This window comes from Gossypium arboreum, chromosome 8 (assembly GCF_025698485.1).
Source record: "Gossypium arboreum isolate Shixiya-1 chromosome 8, ASM2569848v2, whole genome shotgun sequence".
NCBI lineage: Eukaryota > Viridiplantae > Streptophyta > Magnoliopsida > Malvales > Malvaceae > Gossypium > Gossypium arboreum.
Window position 1 is genome coordinate 57,738,980 of NC_069077.1, and position 20,589 is coordinate 57,759,568.

Below are 20,589 nucleotides of genomic sequence, written 5' to 3' on the forward strand. Positions count from 1 at the left end.
TATCGTTCATTATCCTTTTTGTAGCCTCCAACTAGTAGGGGTAACTCTAGTGACACCTCTGAACAATTCAGTACCACTGGACCGAAGTCGTTTAGTTACTAACCCACGGCCCCCATAACCAGAATGGGGTCTAACAACCCTATCCAAAACTCTCAGCATGGCTTAGGACAGTGTGTCGTCCCCAACCGAGTGGCCTTGAGACCCGGTCTCAATAGTAGGTGAAGCTAGAGTCTCACTCATATCTAAATCAGGTATACTACCTAATAAGAAAGACTCAGCTCGAGTCCCTCTATGGCACCTGTCGTCCCCATGAATACCACGACCACGCATTCCACGAGCGCTCATCATAATTATTGTTTTATCTACATTACAAAATTTTATGTATCAGTTCCAGTATTTATTAGCAAGTGTTTTATGCTTCATTCATTTATCAGAAAATTCAAAAATCTTTCAGAAGTTTTAGACTTTAACTAACTCAGTATAGTTTCAGACAATTCTACAATAGTATTTCTAAGTTTAGAAGTACTTATAGGACTGACGCCAGATATTCGGTGTACTATATACTTTACTAAAAAAGAAACAAACTTTGCTTAAAAACCAGTTCTTTTACAAATACAATTTTGAACAAAAAATCTATAGGCCGAGTTTTACAACCTGGCTTTGATACCACTAAATGTAACACCCTAAACTCGGCCTAAATGCTATGGTCGAATCTAGGAATGTTGCAAAGAAGGGTTTTGAAACTGAAATTGATATAAAATTTTAATAATTATTGAATTTAAAGGACAGTAGAAGGATGAAATTGAAATCAGATTGAAAAACAAGGCTTAAATGTGAAAGATATGATAGTTTCGGCTTTAGGGACTAAATTGAATAAAATACAAAAATTTAGGGAAATTGTTTAAAATGAAATTAAGTTCTCATATGCCTTAAATAAGTTGTTATAAGAGAATTGGAACTGATAACTTAAAATAAATTACTGTATAGATAAATATTTGAACCAACCGGTAGATAATCAAGGAAAAGAGAAAATTATAGATTAGTCCTTAACATTTCTATTGTTGTTGTTTGGCCCTAGTAAGTTCATATAGGACTTGTTTTGTAATACCCTAAACCCAGCCTAGACGCTATGGCTGAATCTAGGAATGTTACAAAGAATGGTTTTGAGACCAATCTTAACATGTTAAATTTATCATATTAGTTGTTATTAGAAGAGTCCATATTTTAGAAAAACATTTTATTGTACTCTTTAGTGTAACCCTAATTTGTTTGTCTTTTTAAGTAAAACGTAACTTCGTAGTAGAAGTTTGAAAGTTGTAATATTTAAAAACTGAGCTTGTATTTTCAAAAGCATTTGTTTGCGTCAAATCGTGGTTTTGTCAAACATCGTAGTATACAAATAAATAAAAAACATCCAAAACCAAAATTAAAACAAATAGGCCAGAGAGTCCCAACATTAAAAAACTCTCAAGAAAATCTAGAAAATTAACTAAATTATTAACTAAAAATGGTTTCCATACTAGTGGTCACCACTGAGCCTCCGTCGCACCGACTCGCCTATGCCTAAGGAATACCTAAACAGATCAGACAAACGGATGTGAGTTTTCAAAACTATGTGAGTTTTCAAAACTCAGTGTGTAACTCAACGGACATACATGCATATAAATACAAATTTCACATGTAGGACATAAGTCCTTAGTAGAATCAGATAATAACAGAGCCATACAAATATACAAATTCCTACCCCTATCCTCTACACACCAACGCTGTAACACCCCTAACCCCTCTCCGTCATAGGGTTAGGGTCACGAGCATTACTAACGAATCAAACAATTCATCCAGTCATAATCAACATATAAACTAACTAATAACATTATAATAAATTATACATTCGAATAATAAATTATGTTATGTATTTTTAAACTTAGACTTCTACTGTCTACACTCTTATCACTATTTATCCCTTCTAGAATGTTAGAATTCGGATACATATAAGACTATTCCAATTATTAGCATCAGAGTATTTGTCCATACTCCGTCTACGATTATTGTTTTAATTTATCTTTGATGATGTTAGTGGAATGCACTTAATTTAGGTTTGCTAATCCGCCCCAATTCAAAGTAAAAGTTACTCTTACAACCCCTATTATGAGTCTATAAGACCCTAAAAATAGTTTAAAAAATAGGCAGGGACTGATTTGAAATAAATATGGAATTTTAGGAAATAATTAAAAAAATTTTAATTGCAGGGGTTACACGACCGTGTGGGCATTCGAAGTAGGGACACACGGTCGTATCCCATGTAACAGATCATTTTTCAGTGAAATCGGAACAGTGGTTTCAAAACCATAAATCCGACCCAAAAATAAAATAAATTTTTATTTTACTAGATGGTCCGTATTATGATAGACATGTCGTGTGAAAAATTTGATACGAAAATTTTATCGGTTAAGTTTTTAATTATGAGAAGGACTAAATCGCATAAAATGTAAAAGTTGAATTCTAGTAGCTATAAGGATCAAATAGAAAAAATTAGGGCCCTTATATGGTAATTAAACCATTAAGAAAAGTAAGTAGATTTTTCTTGGTGACTCATCCATGGAATTATAGAAAAAGGGCAAGGACAAAATTAGAAATAGCAAAATACTTAATTAATTAAAAAGATGATAAAAGAACTCATCTTATTTTATGTCATCTTCAACCTAAAACACATGGAAACCCTAGGAGAGAGAAAACTTTCAAGGCCTAATTGGGTAAATTCTCTTGTTCCGTTTTTAGTAATTTTGGTATTTTTGAAATTGGGAAAGCTTAATCTCTCTATTTGAGGGATTAATTTGAAAAGTTATCAAGGTATGAAAATGGGTCATGGATGTATTATGCTATAAATTAGAAATTTATTGTAGAAAATGAAAGATTATTGATAGATAAACAGCTTTTACAAAGTGATTTTTCATGAAAGCATGATTTAAGGACTAAAATGAAAAGTTGTAAAATTTGATGAAAAATTCTGAAATTTTATGAATACATGTTCTAGAAAATTTGTAATAGGGCTTTGGTTAGGCTTGGAATAGGGAGTAATTTACACAAGTTTCATTTTCCAGACCTAGGGACAAAATTAGAATTTATGGAAAAGTTAGGGGCAAAATGGTAATTTTGCCTAGGATGTAAATTGAGTCCATTTAAATATTAAATGTGTGAAATTTATAGTTAAATTCATTTATATAGATCCTGAAAACACTAATGCAAGGTTAGATAGAGGAAAAGAAAAGGTTTCAGATTAGTAGATTTTATATGCGAACAAGTGTCGAGGTAAGTTCGTGTAACTTAATCTGGCATGTAAGTATGTTTAATTGAATTTTGTGTTGTATGTAATGTGATTATATTTGTGTACATTACTTGAATGCTATAATGGAAAATTAATACATGCTTGAAATGATAAAAAAGGGGTTAAGTCCCAATTGAGTATTGAATTCCGATGATCACATACGCTTTCTCGAAATTACTATGCCAGGCATTTGTTGCAGACGGGATTTAGCTCGGATGAGTAATCCCATTAATCTTGTCATAGAAAGGATTTAGCTCGGATAGGTAATTCTGATATAATATCTCTCGAGTATACATTATGATTAGGGTTCAGCCTAGACTGGTAATCCTAATCGAGCTCCTCTGAGCTTACGTTATATAAGAGATTTAGCCTAGACTGGTAATCCTATTATACAATATGTGGCTTGAGAGAATGTTTCTTGGTTAAGTTCCCTAATGGTTACAGTACCCTTGAATAAGAAATTGACAGATTATCGGATCGTACACTTCGAGTGTACTACTTGTGCATCTATCAGGATTCAATGATTCAATCTTGAGATAAAATGATAATGACTTGAAAGAATATTGCTTGATGAGCTCATCTATGTTACTTGATTGATATGATTTTGGTGACTAACATGTTGATTGAATGTATGTGATTAGGCAATTTAGCCAAATGGATAGAACATAACATTGTATGCCTAGATTTAATAAGCAAGATTGGTAAGTTTAGTTTCCCTTATACGAACTTATTAAGCATGTAATGCTTACTCCGTTTCATTTTTCCCTTGTTTTATAGTGCTCGGAAGCTCGTGAAGGTTGGAAGATCATTGGAGCATCGTCACACTATCAACTAGCATTTTGGGTATATTTAGTGAAATCATTTTGGGTATAATGGCATGTATAAGAAAACTTGGCCAATAGTGGCTTGAAATGTTATTTTGTAACCTAGCCATTGGAATGGGTAGTAATGGTTCATTTTGGTATGACTAAGTAGATTATCATGATATATATTTACACATGAAATATATTAAGAATATGTGATCAATGTTGTGTATTGCCTAAGTTCATCCAGGGTAAGTTTACAAAAACATATGCATGTGATGGTATGCTATGATGAAGGATAGAATTGTCTATTTTGAATGCTTGGATTGGTTGGTATTGGATGTGTGTTTCATGTGCATGTCTTAGGTGAAAATTTGGGTGAGAAATAGAGCTAGAAATGGCTTCATTTTGTCCATAGGGTAGACACATGGGCGTGTGTCTAAACCTAAACCGTGTGTGACACATGGCCGGTAACATGGGCATGTGGTTAGGCCGTGTATCCCCTGCACCTTAATTTTGAGAAACAGAATACTCAGAATTGGGCACACGGGCATAGGCACGGGCTTGTGTCTCAGCCGTGAATGTCACACGGCCTAGAACACGGGCGTGTGTCTTGGCCGTGTGAAACCTGTACCTAATTTTGAATTGAATTAATTAACCACACAGCCTAGCACACGAGCATGTGGCATGGCCGTATGTGCAAGTTAGAGAGTTACACGGGGTCGAACACCGCCTCCAACACGGGCGTGTCCTAGGGTCGCACGGGCGTGTGAGCCCTGCACCTTGGAAAAATTTTAAAATTTCGCGAAAAATTTTTAGAGGTCTTGATTAAGTCCTGATTCATGCTCGTATTGGGCCTCCTGGGCCCAATCAAGGGATGTTATAGATTATCTCGGTAAATGAATAGTAATTTACGTAGTTTAATGGAAAAATGTTTTGAATGTTTTAGTAATGCTTCGAAACCCTGTTCTGGCAACATGTATGGGTTAGGGGTGTTACATCCCAGCCTGTGTCTGTGCCCGTGTAACTCACTGACTTGGATCACACGGCCAAGCCACACAACTGTGTGCTAGCCGTGTGTCTCACACGACCAAGTCACATGCCCGTGTGTCTGGCTGTGTGGACCTAAATTGTGCCTTTAACCACAAGTTTACAATTTCTACTTGCTTGGGCATTAAGCAACTCAAAAATCATTCGTTTAACCTATTCAAAACATGATCAAACACACTCAAATCATGCCAAAACAATCATCCTAAGTGCCTAACCAATGTACCATCATTGGTACTACATTTATATCATCAAAACATATTGTTAATATATCATTCAAATCCAAATTATAAACATACTAAAATCACACCATTTTGCCTAGTTCATAACCACCTAAACATCAACTAAAATTCACAAACACCTAACCTATCTTGGTTCAATTCAACATACCATATTATCGCATCAAACACAAACATATGATTACATATACACCAACCAACATTACACCTATAGCTTTATTTACAATCCATCCACAAAATAACTATCAACTAAACATCCTAGGTACATGCCCACATAAAAGATAAACATAACCACATTTGAGATCGGGATCGTTGCTGGATGCTAGGCGATCAAAAGTGAAGTACCTAACCTGCACACAAAAAACAAAATCGTATGCTGAATAAAACTCAGTAATATTTGTATAATCCAAACAATTAAGAATATAATGATATAAAAATTCATAATTTGAATTATATGAACATAATATTGTCCAAGCTTATATTTTTCATATCCCATTATTTCAATTTCACATGTTATTTTATTTGTTTCGTTTAACAAATCTCTCAATGCACATTTCTAGCTATATAAAAACCTTTTCACATATCAATCCTCATTTCATTTAAACAATAGCATTATCCATTCCATAATCAATTCATGAGTATATAACTTATATATTCCATGTATTTACAACATATTCACATTCTATTCTCAATTCACTATATCACTTCTATTTCTCATACCGTGTTATTTCAATATCAATTATATAACATTATTATTTATTTACCTCTATTAACACGATTCGGACTTGGACGGATACACGAATTCAACCAGCACACCAATTTGGCACCCAGTGCCTCATCGGATAAATCCAAAGTAGTAACTGCACCCAGCGCTATATAAATTGACACCATGCGTCTCATCGGTTAAACCAAAGTAAATTGGCACCCAGTGCCTCATCGACACGAAGTTAAAAAAATCCATTAAAGCTTTCTATCTTATGGCATGCCATCTATATCCGACTCAGCCCAATACAGTTAATAGGGTTTAATTTCACATTTCAAATACAACTAATATCTAATTCTCATATTTGTACATATATTCATTTCAATTCAAATAATCAATACATTCATAATGTATGTAACAATTCAATACATTTTAATCAACTATCAAAATGCCAAATACTCACCTCATACACTTACCAAATGCATTAAATCGAATTACAATAATTGACAACTAGGTTCGGATTTATAGAAATACAAACCGTAGATTCCGAGCTATTCGACGTCAATTTTATCCTTCCCCTTTTTAGCCGAGGATTCCGGTATGACGTTAGCTACGGAATTAAAACAATTAAATCACATTAATATTGCACATTTCAACTTTACATTAAATTTAAATTTTCACACTATATTTTGCTTATTCTTCAATTTAGTCCCTAAACCAAGACTAATTTTAACATTCACAATTAACTTCATATTTTTATACTAATTTCACTCTAGACCACATTTAGCTTCCTTTTTTCCAATTTGACCCCATAATTTTGAATTTTTCACAATTTAGTCCATATTGCTCAAAATTTACAATTTATTCTACGATTAAATCCTTTTCCGTTTCTAGCTTAAAAATCTATCAATTTAATCCCTAATACTAAAACTATTTAATAATAATAACACTTAAAATCTTAATCAATGCCAAAATTACAACATGGTCGGGTAGTCCTAGGTACTGGGATTCCAAAAATATAAAGATTACAAGAAAATAGACTAAATTGACTGACCAATTGAACTTTGAAAGTCTAAAACCCTTATGTGCCGTCGAAGCTTTTTCTTCTTTCTTTTTATTTTCGAAATTGCATGCAAAAGAAAATGTTCATTCTCTTTCATGCCACTTTTTCTTATTCATTTCATTTTGTTTTAATTTTAATTATTATTATAACTATTATTATATATAACCCATACATAAAAATATTATTTTCTTTTATTAATTATTAATATAATATTATTATATTATTTCTTATTACATATAATAACCTATATATATAGTTAGCATATAAAAATATAAAGCATCATTAATGTCGTCTGTTACCCAATAGAAATGTATAATTACCACTTTAATCCCTCAGTTGATTTTTAATCTATAATTCAACTTTCACCCTATACGAGATTTAGTCCTTATACTGAATAACTTTTAATTCATGCAAATTCACTTAATCGAAACTTAATTAACTACACAACTAACTTCATAAATATTTTTAATAAATATTTACAAGCTCGATTTACCGGAACAAAATCCCAAAAATACACTTTTCGAAACCCCAAACTATAGGGTCATTACAAAATCCAACCACCCCAACACACCATGTGGGGTATAAAACACCTACTCATCCCTACACACCATATAGTGCCTATACGACACTTATTAGAATAGTTTGCAGCCAAGCTACAGTATATCGGCAAAATGTCGCATCACAGAATGCTTCCTCCACATATACAAATCCCACCCTATATACAGATACAGATAATAGATAAATAGATATAACAGAATTAACATGTCTCGCATACTCATATATAGATATCGTACATATTTATACAAAACAGTCAAATCATACATATCGGTTTTCTCAATACTCAAAATAGTCTATCAGAATAGCATATTTCATGCATTAGGGTTTGGTTTGCCCTTACTGACCCTACGGAAGGTCCACAGTAGATCGGAACGACGTGTACGACCCTAGGGAAAATTTTAGAATTTTGGGCCCACATGCCCGTGTGGCCCACACGCCTAATTTGGCCCTACCCGTATGGCCTACACACCCAAATCAGCCTAGGCCGTGTGACCCACACAGCCACACATACTCCTCTCTCATAGCTGTGTGTCGCACACGACCAGGCACATGCCAAACCACATGGCCAGCACACGCCTGTGGGACGTCGACAAGCCACTTTTTCGACTTTCGTCAAACCTCGTTTTCTCGTGTTTTTGTTACACACCTGGTTCATTTTTTATGCGAAAGCAATCCCGAGACCATCAGAACCTAAAAATCAATAATACATGCCTCAAAACCCGTCTTTAATCCCTAATTAAACCGAACTAAAGAAATTGACTAAAATGAAATTCAAGCATTCGTCATTTTCCCAACTTCCAGAAAGATTCCACTACTACAATTCCACAAGAGGGGAGTTTCGTTTCTCACGATTCATCGTTGCAAATAACCCTAAATCAAAATTAACAAAAAAGACAACATCAATTAAGGACAACTTTAGCAAAATACCCCTAACCCGAGCAAAACATCTCTACCCCTACTTACCAAGCCGCACGAAAAGACCAGAAATTTGAAACACTGCGATTGGAATGAAATAAATTACAACAGAAATTAAGAGGAAAAGAAAAAGAAATTTTGATAGAGAGGAATAAGAGAAAATGTTAGGAAGAGGGGAAAAGCAGAAATTGATGTCAAAAGGAATTTGATAAGAAATAAAAATTAAAAATAAAAATAAAAATAAAAATTTGTCAATATCCTAACTCCCCACTAACAACCAAATCCTCATTAACCCACACATTGATCCTCATTTAACAACCTTTGAGTTTCACTTCCATCGAATCTCTATCACACAACCGAAGCAAAAGTTAACATTCACGCTCGTATAGGGATAACATTCACGCTCGTATAGGGATCCGAAAATGAGACCCTAGGGCAAGCTCACACCTTACCACTCGAACCAGCAAGCTCATTCTAACATGAGTTTACTGAAGATAAAATTTAAGCCCAATCGCCAAGGAACAGGCTATGGTAAAAAATAGCTTATTTTCCCAAAAATGGAACTTGAACCCAAGACCTCACACACACATCCAGAACACTTAGCCACTAAAATAGCTACTTAATTGTGACAGAATTTACAGAAACAAAATTAAATAATTCAAGGCATTACATGTTTTATTAATTCATAATATGTTTTTGTTATATTGCGTAAATTTCTAGTTGTATTATCATGACTATAATGTTTTGGCATCAAATGGAATCAATCATAAAATATGAATTAAATGATAAATTAGAATAGGTATATGCTATTGAATGGATGTGATCAACTATGTAATTGAATAGTATGTAGGTGATGATGTTATAAGGTTTAAAATGTATATGGATTGTTATTCGATATATGAAAAGTGTGTATATAGTAATAAGAATGAAATGATACAAAAACTGTAATGATGCTTGAATGAATTTAGTAAACGATTAGAATATGAATAGTATACCATTAAGGTTAAAAAAGAAATCAAGTGTTGGTCAGGGATTCCTTTATCATCCAGCATGTGTTGCGGATTCTCAATAGCTCGAGTGAGCAACATCGAATAAAGTTACAAAAGTAATCATGACCTACAACACAAATATCACAACTTGTGTGAGCAAATCAAATTATTCTTTGTCGATAGCTGAGATCCAACACATGTTGCAGATTCTTGACAGCTTTAGTGAGTAGCATCGAATAAAGCATGTATGAGTAAATCAACTTTACAGTTTATAGAAGTAAATTAATCCCGTATAATCAATTTTAAATTTCTATAGTTCTCCGAATAGAAAACAAAAATTAAATGGTAATAAAATGATTAAATGTGAATTTTATTGATGTGTTCTAGGACCGAACAAGGTTAAATAGTAAGACGTAAAGTAATTTGGTTGTACATGTATATGAATTTAAATTGTAACACCCTGCCCGGGGTAATCCTTTTTGGTGGTATGTGTGGGCGGATTGTTGGCTAAAGTATAAGCCAAAGAAGGCTAATTTATGCCCTATCTGTTAGGTTAAGATAATGTTGGTTCTCACGCCATGATTGACAGATTGTTTGACTAATTTGGTAAGTTTGTAAAGACTTGGTTGAAACTTCATCTTGTGGCAAAGTATAGGTTATTGATCTATATGTCTTGGCGTGGTCGCTATAAAAAAACCCGACAATCAGCAAATTTTCTTTGCAAGCCTTGTATTGGCAGATCTTTCTATTAGTATCTGCCAATGGTAGATTATTAGGTCATAGACTCGATAGTTTCTTTTATAAGCACGTGGGCATATTGCTCAGTTAGTTTTTTGTTAAGACTTAGTTGGAAATTAACTAGAGTGCAATGGATGTTTAAAGTAGGATTTGTCTAGAAATTATTATATTAGCCACAAAAAGGGTGTTGAGTCAGCTTTGCATGGTTGGCCACGTGTAGGGTTATTGTGAGAGCTATGTGAGCTATAAATAGCGGTATGGTTATTGTAATAGGGGTTATTCTTCTTTTCATTCTTCTGCCTTGTTTTTATTCTATTACCCCGAGAAAAGAAGGAATAACTTTGTTAGAGAATAACCAACGAGTATCAAGTAAGAGTTGTGGAGTGTAGTAAAAGCCTTTTGGTGTAACCAACTACTTGAGGATCTTCTGTGAGTATCCAGTTTGTAATAGTCGTCTGTAAGTGTCCTCTGAGTCTTTATATACTGTCAAGTTCTAGTTTTCATAATTACAGTTTATGAATTCAGGTGAAATTGTCCTTACGGAATATGGTAAGTTGTTGCATGTAATCATCTGCATGTGCATGTAAGTGACAGGAAATAGACATGACTTCTTTTGTGTGCTAACTCGGTATTTGGATAAGATAGGCCATTGGTAGGGCATGTTAGTTGCTAACCAATCTAGTGATATGAGTGTTACCATCGGTAAGTCATGTTAGTTGTTAACCATGACAAAAAGCCCTGAACTTATAGGAACACACATGTGTTCGAAATAACGTGGAACATGATATATGTTCTGATGTGTTAATATGGGATTCGAGGTTAGCACAAAAAAGGACCAGAATAATAGTAAAAAAATGTAAATATGGATTTCTTGCATGTTATGTACATCTAAAGAGAGGATTGAGATGCTGAGTAGGAACGTTTGATAATGTAATTACAGTGTATGATAATATTGCAATTGTAAATCTTAATCCTATTATTTTGTTGTATACGTAGCATATCCATTAAGTTGTTATGCTTGGCATACAATATCTGCCCTAGTGAAAGTGAATTCGGTACACGTGTAAGTACCAATCAAGTAAAATGTATGAGATGATAAGGGTAGGAATTGGTAAAAATCGTGTTCCTTAGAGGAAATATCCATTCTATTGATGTTGAGGCAACTATTCTCTGGGAAATTAAGGGCGGAAGGTATTCGCCTGGTAATAGAGTCCGCCTGAGGATACTATCCTCCAAATATAGGTATTCACTATTGATATATGTATGAGGGTATACCCCTAAATGTCTCTGCGTGTAGAATGTTAACTTAATAATTTATAGGTATGTATATATATACATGTTGTGCTATCCCTGTTCATGTAACTTCATTGGAAAGGGTTGAGCATTTTTAATCCTAGAGCTCACTAAGTTCTTTCGAACTTACTTCCTTTCTTTCCTTTTTCTAGGTAGTACCTCGACGTATAAGGCTTATAGACGGGACTTAGCTAGATAACGTGACCTCTGTTGTGAGCCTTGCCTATGTTTGTTTTGTAACATGCATATATTGCCATTTGGGGTGGGCGTGTAGCTCTGTTTTGTGATCAACATTTGTAATAAGTTACATTTTTTTCCAAATCACTATTTTAAATAGAATGTTTGCGTACTCTTAAAGTATAGGTTGAACTTTTGTAAATTATGGTTTATGAGATCATCTTTTAATCGCATACACCAAACTAATTTAAACTATATGTAACTACCAGTGATCCACTTGAAAGTTTTGAATGGAAAAAAACCCATCTTGCGTTTTATATAACCCTGTCAACTTTTATAAGGCTTCTGCCAAATATTTGTCTGAAACTGTTTTACTTGGCGTATAATTGATTTGATTATTTTGTAATTTTTATACTAGGGTTTATGCCAATTCAAGTTATACACAAAGGCCTTATCATTTTTAAAAGTTTCAAATATTTTTGTCAAATCCATTTGGCTTTTAAGTTGTGACACATCATACTCATATCCAGTAATCGAGTCGGGTGTGGGTGTTACATAAATCCTATGATCTTGTTATATGATGTACTAGCCTACAAGTTGTCTTGTGGAATGATTTATGAATACATATAAATAAGAATGCCAAGGATATGCCATGTCGTACCTTTATGTTTCAATTACTTGAATTGTTAATGAACTAAGCATACGAAATGCTTACTCGGTTACGATCTGTTTTGTAGTTGTTTTTTGCTGAACGTGGTGATCGGATCACACCAGAACTCACGCTATCAAGCCTTCGATTCGATAGGCTTTAATCATTCTAGACCCGATTATGTGGCATGTAATAGGTTTTAATGTGAATAAGTGTTTGTTTGGGTTGATGATAAAATGGCCTATATGTAATGTTAATTTTGAATGTTTATATGATATGCATATAAGACTTGAAAGGTATAAATATTTATTTGGATGTGTTTATGACTTGTGCCAAGTATGTGGTTGGTTTTGTATGCCCTATTTGAATGCTTTAAATGAGTAAAATGACATTATGGTATACAACAGTTGAAACTCTTAAATGTTTAAATTTGAATGTGTAAACAGTTGGGTTAATGTGATAAGAATGGAGTAGATGTGTACCAATTAACTTGACTAGTTTGTAATGCTTATATTGTAATAGCCTATGTTTCAGTGAAATCGGAATAGTGTTTTCAGGACCACAAATTCGACCCAAAAATAAGGTTTATTTTTATTTCATTATATGGTTTGTATTATAATAGGCATGTCGTGTGAAAATGCTGATACAAAAATTTTATCGATTAAGTGTTTAATTACGAGAAGGACTAAATCGCATAAAATGTGAAAGTTATATTCAAGTAGCTATAAGGATCAAATAGCCATGCAATTCAAAACTAGAGGTCCTTATATGGTAATTAGACTAATAAGAAAAGCATGTAGATTTTTCTTGGTGACTCATCCATGGAAATATAGAAAAAGGGCAATGACTAAATTGGAAATAGCAAAATACTTAATTAATTAAAAGATTAAAAGAAAATATATCATCTTATTTTCATCATCTTCAACCTAAAACACATGGAAACCCTAGGTGAGAGAAAAGAAGCTTTCAAGGCCTAATTGGGAAAGTTTCCTTGTCCCGTTTTTAGTAAGTTTGATATTTTTGAAACCAGGATAGTCTAATCTATCTATTTGAGGGATTAATTTAAAAAGTTATCAACTTATGAAAAATGGGTCATGGATGTATATGCTGGAAACTAGAAATTTATGGTAGAAAATGAAAGATTATTGATAGATAAACAACTTTTACAAAGTGATTTTTGATGAAAACATGATTTAAGGACTAAACTAAAAAGTTGTAAAATTTGATGAAAAATTATAAAATTTTATGAATACATGTTCTGTAAATTTTGTAATGGGGCTTTGGTTAGGCTTGGAATAGGGAGTAATTTGCACAATTGAGCTTAGGGACAAAATCAGAATTTATGGAAAAGCTAGGGGCAAAATAGTAATTTTGCCTAGGACATAAATTGAGTCCATTTAAATAAGAAATGTGTGAAATTGTTGGTTAAATTCATTTATATAGATTTGGACAACACTAATTCGAGGTTAGATCGAGGAAAAGAAAAGGTTTCAGATTAGTAGACTTTTTATGCGAACAAGTGTCGAGGTAAGTTCATGTAACCTAATTGAGCATGCAAATGTATTAAATTGAATGTTTTGTTTGTAAGTAATGTGATTTATATTGATATGAATTATTTGATTGTTATAATGAATGTTTGAATAATGCTTGGAATGATGATAAAGGGGTAAGTCCCGATTGAATACTAAATTCCGATGATTATATGCGCTTTCCTAAAACCAATAAGGTCTTGCATTTGTTGCGGACGGGATTTAGCTCGGACGAGTAATCTCATTGACCTTTTTATAGAAATGATTTAGCTCAGATGGATAACTCCGATATAATACCTCTCGAGCATACATTATGATTAGTGTTTAGCCTGGACTGGTAATCCTAATCAAGCTCCTCTGAGCTTACATTATATTAAGGATTTAGCCTGGATTGATAATCCTGTTATACAATATGTGGCTCGAGAGAGTGTTTCTGTAACACCCCATACCCGTAACCCACATCGGAGCAGAATACGAGGCATTACTTAACACGATCTCATGCACACAAATGTTCCCCAAGTCACCGAGACTCGATCCAAATTAGAACTTTTTCAATTTCTACTTAAAACTTCTTATTATGGGCATACGAGCCCCAATTCGACCATTGAAAACTATTCAGGATCAACTCGAGTCCTTAAACCATCTATAGAAAATTTGACTTTGAAACAGGGCACACGCTCATGTAGAGGGGCAACATGCCCATGTCGCCATTTCAACACGGTCATGCTGATGGCCCGTGTGGCTCACATGGCCTAGGTAATATAGGGGCACGGGCGTGTCCTCCACCTGTGTGGAATTAATTCTAAATGCACACCTATAGGGGTTTTCACATGGCCTAGCACACGCCCATGTGCCTGGCCCGTGTCCTTCACACGGCCATAACACGCCCGTGTGCAAAGACATGGACATTCTGATTCTGACGTCAGCATCCCCAAAATATCACACGGCCAATGCATGTGCTCGTGTGTTAGGCCTTGTCCATCACACGGCTGAGACACACAATCGTGTCTCTGCCCGTGTGTTTACTATCATGCATACTGACTTGAAATTTTTACGTGCAGGGGACACATGGCCGGACCACACGATCATGAGGCAGACCGTGCGTCACACATGGTCTAGACACACACCCGTGTGTCTACCTGTGTGGACAATATAAGGCTATTTACCAAGCCTATTTGCCACCCTTACTTACACAACCTGCATAATAGCAATCACAATCAAGATAAGACTATCCCTTGCAACCAAATCAGCCACAATAAACAACATTCCATTTGTGCATTTTACTCATCTATGAAAGTAACATCTTTGCATATAAATCAAAATGAATATTAGCCATCATTCAAGGCTTAATACAAAATGAAGGGGTCCCAACCCAAGCCAACACATTTAGCCAGTTTTCAATGACACAAAAATAGCAAAGTCTAAGCCCTATACATGCCATATTCAAAAATATAAATGAAACTATATCGAGAGCTTTGATTGATAGTGTGATCGATATCTCTGACTTTCGTTGATCCTTGAGCTAGATAGGCGGCACTATAAGAAAATGGAAAAGGAGAGGGAGTAAGCATAAAGCTTAGTAAGTTGTACATAAATAAATGTACAACATATCTTTACCATTCATCAACAAGTATCATAATACACCAGTGGCATAAGCAAAACTTACTCATCAATATTCATTACACCTTATATAGCATATATTGAGCTCACATTTCATACATACCATATAGGTACCTATACCACTCACAACATGGTTATACTTTCCTAGTTAACTTTAAATCATACTTTTACCGTTGAACCATATGGAACATTATCGGATACTCATTTAGCCTCAAATATAGGGTCAGACATCGACGTCATGTCCCAGACATGATCTTACACAAGTTTTAGTATATTTGTGCTGATGCCATGTCCCATACATGGTCTTACACTGACACATCTCATAGCCGATGCATGTCCCAGACATGTCTTACACTAGCTTACGTCTCGAGGCCGATGCATGTCCCAGACATGTCTTATACTAGCACTCATCTCAATGCTAATGCCATGTCCCAGGCATGGTCTTACATTGGCTCTCGTAATGTGGCCGATGCATGTCCCAAACATGTCTTACACTAGCTCACACAAGTGACCCAAATGTCACGACATGAATATTCGATTTATTTTCTGAGGTTCATTCGGGAATTCTATTATCTCTATTCTCATCATATTATTTCATTTCCAAAATCAAGAAATTCATCCTATAATAATTCAAATACAATTCAACACATACATAAGCAATGTAGTTGTATTATTTACATACAACTTACCTCGGATTTCAAAATATGTCGATTAGTCGATTTAGTCGATTTGTTTGGCTTTCCCCCGGTCTAAGTTCGGGTTCAGTATTTCTTGATCTATAATAGAAAAATGCACTTATTTAGTCACTTTATCAATCTAGGCACTCTACAATTCATACTTGGGCAAGATGACCAATTTGCCCTTAGACTTTTGCAAAATGACCATTTTACCCCTAAGTTCGAAAATTGATTTTTATCAAATTTCTTCACATTTTAAACCTAGCTGAACACTTTTAACTCTTATAGCAACTTCAAATTCTCACTATTTCACATATTTAACATCTATTTTACAACTTTTGCAAAATGGTCCTTTTAGGTGTTTCCATGCTAACACCTTTCATAAAAGTTGGTTATAAGACACCCAAGACTCATTTTCTTCCACAAAAACTCAGAAAAAATTACAAATCCTTTCATGGAAAAATCCTAAACTCTTATTCATTTTGCAAAATAGTACCCTCATTTGAAAGCTTATGCTCCAAGGGTCTTAAAAGTACAAAAATATTCAAGAAAAGCCATAAAAATCACTTACTTGTAAGAGGAATGAGTTGCTGAATTTTTTTTTGAAATTCAAACCCCTAGAAATGGCTGAAAAATCAGTGGTAAAGAAGAAAGAATGAAAGAAAAAGATGATAGCTAGGCTTAGGGCATTATTATATCATACATTATGTCATCAACTTACCTAATGTTGATTTTTCAACATTTTTACCTCCCATGGCCGGCCAAGCTATCACAATAGGGTTTAATTTCCCTTTAAAGAACTCTTATTTTTATTCTCTAGCTATTTGACACTTTTAGCTATCAATTTAAGACTTTTGCATTTTATGGGATTTAGTCCTTTCTCGCAATTGGACTCGCAAATGTCAAAATTAACTCACCAAATTTTTCATACACTTATATAAACATGAAATGACTCCAAAATAGTAATAATAAAATAATTTATTCAACTCCTGATTTGTGGCCCCGAGACCACTATTCCGACTAGGTCCTAAATCGGGCTATTACAATTTCTTGGTTAGGTGCCCTAATAGGTACCCTTGAATAAGTAATTAACGGATTATTGAATCGTACACTTCGAGTGTACTACTTAAGCATCCATAAGGATTCAATAATTCAATGGACATATAACTCTAGGCATGGCATAAGAATTATGACATGAAATGATAATGTCTTGAAAGTGTATTGCATGATGAGCTCATTTATTCTTACTTGATGTATATGTAAACTTTGTGACTAACATGTTTGATTGGATGCATGTGGTTAGGCTGTATGTCCCCTGCACCTTAGTTTTGAGAAATAGAATGCTCAGAATTGAGCACATAGGCGTGTGTCTCAACCGTGTGTGCCACACGGCCTAGAATACGGGCGTGTGTCTTGGCTGTGTGAAACCTATACCTAATTTTGAATTGAATTATTTGACCATACGGCCTAGCACACGGGCATGTGGCATGACCATATGTGCAAGTTAGGGAGTTACACGGGGTCGAACGCAGCCTCTAGCACAAACGTGTCCCAGGGTCACATGGGCATGTCCCTTGGACCACACAGGTGTGTGAGCCTTGCACTTTGGAAAAATTTTAAAAAGTCGCGAAAAATTCTTAAAGTTCTCGATTAAGTTCCGGCTCGATTCTAATGCTTGTATTGGGCCTCAGGGCCCAATCAAGGGACGTTATGAATGATCTCGGTAAATGAATATTAATTTACATAAGTTATTTGTAAATGTTTCTGAATGTTCTAGAAATACTCTAAAACCCTATTCCGACGACGGATACGGGTTAGGGGTGTTACATATATAATCTTGTTATGAAATGGTGTCGTTGAGACATATTGGTTAGATGATTAAGGATTGTTATATGATTTGTTTTGGTATGTTTTGAATAGATTTTTAAGTTACCAAAATGTATTTTGAGATTACATTTTAAGGATTGAATTCGGGACATGTACCAAATGACATATTTTTACACCATATAGGTTGATAAACAGGTGTCACACATGAGATAGTGGCACAGCCGTGTATTCACTAGAATTTAAGAAGCATTTGTACCATACAGTTCCCGTTTGTCACACGGGCTGGCCACACTCCTGTTTAAGTACTATAGATTTGGTCATATAGATTTCACATGGTCTCAGTTGGTTACACGACCCAGCTACACGGTCGTGTGACTTTTGATGAAATTTTACATTTTGATTCACACAACTTCAAAGAGTTACACGACCTGGATGCATGGCCATTTGACCCCTGTTTTGCATGATTGTCTTTATCATTTGAAAATGTTGTAATTTAATCTTTGTTTGTTCTCGAGTCAACTTTAGAGCTCACATAAGTTCATATAAGACTCGAAAAAAGTTTTAAATGGTGTTTCATTATTAAATTGATTTAAATTATTGAATAATTTTTACTTTTTTTTATAAAATTTTTTTACTGTTAATTGTTTATAATTGTTCCGTTTTGTAATGTAGCATCTTGTAACTCGATTCCGACGACGGGGACGAGTGAGGAGTGTTACATAATCACACTTTATTGTTAAAAACACTTTCCCACTGTACCATGACAATAAAAATTCCATGACATTTATCAATTCATTTTATGCAAATTTGAAGTCAAAATCACTTTCTTATCAATGAAGATCACATTTCTAGCCATGGTCTTTCATACATTAAAACACATAACAAATTCAACTATTTATTTCTCTAAACATGCAAACTTGTAATTGTGTTATTAATGGAAAAGTCAATAGATCCAAGAGTACTCACTTCTTTGGATGACAAAAATAAAAACAAAGCTTCTTTTTACTGTCTCAACACTTGAATCCACTTTATCATTTATCTAAAATCGTTTTCTCCACCCATTCAACATTTCTCAACACAAAAAATATTAATATACACCTTTAATAAACTTTCACATACCAAATACCTCAAATAACTAAAGTGGATATGAAGAAAGCATACTTTCTTACCTTGATTTGGAGCTTTCTCTCTCTAGCTTCAACTTCTCTCACTAAACCACAAAACCCTGGATCTTGAATGAAGATGTTGATAATGGAAAACAAGAAAAAAATTATTTTCTAGCAAGATTTAATGAAAGAAACTTGAGTTTTTGGGTGGAGTTTTATTTGAAAAAGAAAAGGGGAAGAAATAGCCATGAAACGAGAGGTTATGCTCCCCACATGGTTGCTTCTGAATAGACTTTAACACCCTTAAGTATTGGTGTTACTTTAAATTTATGAAATTTTCTTTTATTTTAAAAGGTTGTTTCAAAATTTGGTTTTATTAAGTTTTTTAACAAGACCTAGACACTTACGAAGTGTCAAAGTTTGTTTACTGAGACCTTGGCATCAATGATGTTGAGATTATTACTTTGGTCTTAATGGGCTTGGAAAACTTATTTCTCAAATTATATAATAGGCCTCGACATCCATAAATATCTAATTATCTACTAAAAAACTATTTAAAAAATTACCTTTTTCACTAGCATATATATTTTACATTACCTTAATAAAAACAGAAAAAAAGGAGACAAAAAGAAGGAAGTCATTAGTCTTGATCGACCAAACCTACATCTATCGATCCTTAAAATGTTGGAAAAGTTCAAGGAATAAAAAAATAGAGGGAGAAAGCATAAATATGTTCATGGCGGGACAAAGTGGACCTATTGAAAAAATTATATATATATAATTTTGTAATTTAAATTATTTTTTTTTTTAGTAACCAGTATTTAACCACAACTATCATATATATCAGGGGTAGCCAAGGGGTACTGGTCCTGACCAAATGGACTAATTATTCTTTGGCCCTTTCTAAAAATTAAAAGTTTTAATTTAGTTCTTTTAACATTTGGTTAAATGAAAATAAATAATGAAAATTCAGCTGTTTTAAAAAGTCAATTATTTAATTTAAGTTTTTTAACATTTTTTTTTTAGCTTTCATCTCCAAATTTTATAATTTTATCTAGGTTCCTAAAGCAAAATTTCTAGCTTTGCGTTGTATGATATAATTTATCTCTACTTCTATATTATATATTATATATTAAGAGGTTGATTGGGTTGCTTCCTATTCCAATTCAATTAAAAATTATCAAATATTTCTTCATTTTATAAAATAACAAATATGATTTTAAGAGTATTTGTATATTTTATATTTTGTTAAATTAAAAAATGCATGCATGCATGTAAAAAGACAATAAAGAGATTTGAACCTAAAGCATTAAAATCTTATACTATTTTAA